This window comes from Pteropus vampyrus, unplaced genomic scaffold, assembly GCF_000151845.1.
Source record: "Pteropus vampyrus isolate Shadow unplaced genomic scaffold, Pvam_2.0 Scaffold97, whole genome shotgun sequence".
Taxonomy (NCBI): domain Eukaryota; kingdom Metazoa; phylum Chordata; class Mammalia; order Chiroptera; family Pteropodidae; genus Pteropus; species Pteropus vampyrus.
The window spans coordinates 2,947,331-2,951,008 of NW_011888878.1; positions in this window are offsets into that span (position 1 = coordinate 2,947,331).

Below are 3,678 nucleotides of genomic sequence, written 5' to 3' on the forward strand. Positions count from 1 at the left end.
AGAAGTTTGTTAATTTTGAATATGTGGGCAATCACAGAAAACATTTAAAAAGATGAGATTTCCAAAAAGGATTTGCCAAGTAATATATTCTAGGGAACATGAACATTTAAGAGTTATGTAGAAAATATGAGTTGTGAAAGAGTCAAAGAACTACAAAAGTATGAGAACCAGTAGGGTGTGATGTCAGGGAGCAGAGAGCCATGGAGGGCCAGTAAATAAAGACTGAATTGTTTCCACTGAATTTGGAAATACAGAGGTCATTGGTGAATCATTTCCATAGAGAATTAAGAAAGCAAGCCTGATTGCAAGTAGTTGAGAAATGAGTGGGAAATAAGATAATAGAAATTCTTTTCAGTTGAAAAGAGAAGAAAAGAGACTCAATGGCAGATATAGGGAGAAGTGGAGACAATAGATAACTTTTCTTGTATTATATTTTTATTGTATTTATATTTTATGGATTGTATTGTATTATAAAATATTATATTATAATTTTGGTATTTTTTAATATTGAATCATTATTTAAGAAAAATTCAATAGCCCTGGTACTGAAAACTATATATCAAATTACCTTTCCAGCATTTTCTGTGGCTAGTCTTGGGTGTTTATTTTTCCACTATTTACTGAAAGATCATTTTAGCCAGTTTTTAAAATTGGGAATTTTTGTGTGTTTAGTTAATATACTAATTTTGAATGTATTGATTTTTAAAATCTTGATTCTTTCTACTCTAAAACATTAGTTACATTTCCTATATATTTTACAACATTCATTAAAATTTCAGTCTCTTTATAAAGGCCCTATCCATTTCTTGTTAAATTTATTCTTAAATTCCAAAGTTGTCTTTATTGTGCATGAAAAATTTTTTAACTTTTTCCTTTTCTAGGACTGATAGAGATAATACTGCTTGGGAGAGACAGAAAATAAATTAAATAAATGCGTTCCTACATATAAAAATTTAAAATAAGTGTATGCATAGTGTTTAAAAAAAGGCAGAGAGCACAACAATTGCAAAGATCCTGAGGTTAGAGTATGACTCTGATAATCAAGAGTCAGAAAGATGCCGATGACTAGAATAAAAGCAAAAGAGATAAGAAAGAAATGAGAGATGCGCTAGCCAGATCATGTAGGTCATCGTGAGGACTTTGGCTGCTACTTTGAGAAAACTGGTGGAATAAAAGCAAGCAAGTCAATCGTTCTTTACTGAGACTTCTCAAGAAAACCTCTCAATGACCCAGTATACTTATTCACCTCTACACAGAGCAGGAGAGATCTGTGTGTGATTCAGTTTCTTCGGCTTTATTATGTGAACTCTGACTTCCAGGGACTCATCCAGCCTGAGTTCATGTTTCTGCATCAGTTGTCCATGCCAAGGCCACCATGGAATGCAGTACCTCACTGGCACAGACTCCTGGGGGCATTGGAGTCCATTTGGTTCAAGAGGAACTGAAATATAGGAGTTGGTGGTAGATAGGTCACTATCTTCCAGTTACCACCTTCTGATAATTCCTGCTCCAGAATCCAGAACTATATTTATCTTGATCCAATTCCACAACGTCCTTTCATTCTCAACTTCCCATATCTCAAAGAAAATAATAAAATGAAGTCACAGATTAAAATGAAGTGATTTCTTTATCCCAACACATACCCTTATTACAAGTATTTGTTTGGTATTTTTATGATGAATTTTGTATAACAAATAATATTGTTCAATAAACCATACTTTATTGTAGACAACTGACAAACCAACAACCCCAAAAGTTTTAGCTCTGTACAGTGAAGCTGTAGTTGGACTCTTCACAGAGTTGTCCATGACTGGGGAATCACACTTGCTTGAAATAATGAATATGAATATAATTAAATCACTTATTATTCAGCACTTATTATTTGCTATGTATTATGCCAAATTTTTAATACATATGGTTACCTCAAACCTCCAAACAAAATGTGGTGAGCATTACTGATATTTTACTATTACAGAAGATGGCTTATATAGCGACACACACATGTCAAGTGGCAGATCTGGCCTTGTGTGACTCCAAATCCAGGGGGTTTAATGTCTACTTGTTGTTTACAAAACCTTCCAAATATGTGAAAGTATCCAAGTCTAAAGGATACAGAACATTGCAAAGAAGTAGAGCTGTTACAAAATCTCAATTCCAGTTGACCTGTTGAGACAAAGCAAAACAAAGTTGACCAGCGAAACAAAGTTTGACTTGTCTCAGTAAGATCCTATAGCTTTCAGTAGAGAGTTGTGCATTAACAACTGTCTGCCCAAACCTCTGCTAGCATACTTCAGAACAAGAATTATATTTTTAGCTGCAAAATACTCTCTCTTTTAAAAATGCAGCTTCTAAATTGAGGGCATTAACTGAGTCTCTGCCTTTCACTATGTCTCCTGATCACAAAAAGGTATTACTTTGAAAACAGAGTGATAAAAAGAAAGAAAGTGAATGTACTATATTCAACTTCTTAAATATGAAAAAAAGATGATTAATATAATTTACTATTATCATTATCCCTATTATTATCAATATTTGTGGACAAACTCTTTTCATGGTCAAAGTGTTGAGTAGAATATGATCTCTTGCACTAAAAAGTGAATCTGTCTAATCTTCCTTTATCAGGTTAAACAGCTGGGAAGGTGTAGGTAACAGCTGATTGCAGGTGACAGACATTCCTCTTTCCCAGGCTAGCCACCGCTTGCTCTTATTACACCTCAATATCCCAGAATGTTATTCACTCTCATTATCAGTTCCCAGTTTCATGTCTCTACCTTATTAATACTTTTCCATTTCTCTACCCAGCTTCAAAGATTGGATGAATATACTATATCTACAAATAAAAAAGAAAGAAATCCTTGACCTGTGAAAGAAAAGGTAAAAGAATTGTGGTAACCTTTACCTTTCATTTTTCAATACCTCAATCTTGCTACACTTTCCAGTATTGAAGGGCAGAGGAAGGGCTGGGAATGGAGAGGCAGCGTGAGGCAGGGTAGCCTGAATAATGTTTGTCCAGCAGTATATGGTTGTGAAGTATCTACAGGGCCCATATTTACATAAAAATGTAAATCTAGAACACAATTGCAAGAAAATAACTCTTGTTAAGTTAGTACATTGATATGTTCATTAGATTGTGTAAGAAATATTTTGGGGGTGTAAGCTATAATTTTACAGTGGAGAGGAGATAATACACATATATTGGGTCAAAGAATTGAGATTTCCTAATGCATAAGAAGTATATTGAACAATGCCACAAAAGACAGAACACAATAGCTTCATAAAAGTAGATCCAACAGACCACAGGACTTTCAGCTTAGTTAGGATGGAGTGTACCTGTCAGATGAATCAAAGTGTGAAATCAAAGGCAAAGGTTTAGTGAAAAGAATATGCAATTGGGCTGCAGAAAGTCTATACTAATTTTTTCATTAATTTTGAAGAAATGTGAGCAAAGGCAAGCATGGTGCCTAAAACATAACTGGCATGAAATTATTTTCAGAATAAAGGAATGAATCCAAGTAAGGAAGTAAGGAGGAGCAACCAGAGCTAAAATGGATTTTCTCGCTTAAAGAGTTTGTTATGAAATAAGCAACCAAGTTACATAAATTCAAACTATAAATTATTCAAGCTAAAAATAAAATTAATTTTCTCCTGGTTTAAATTTTATTAATGTCTTAATAATAT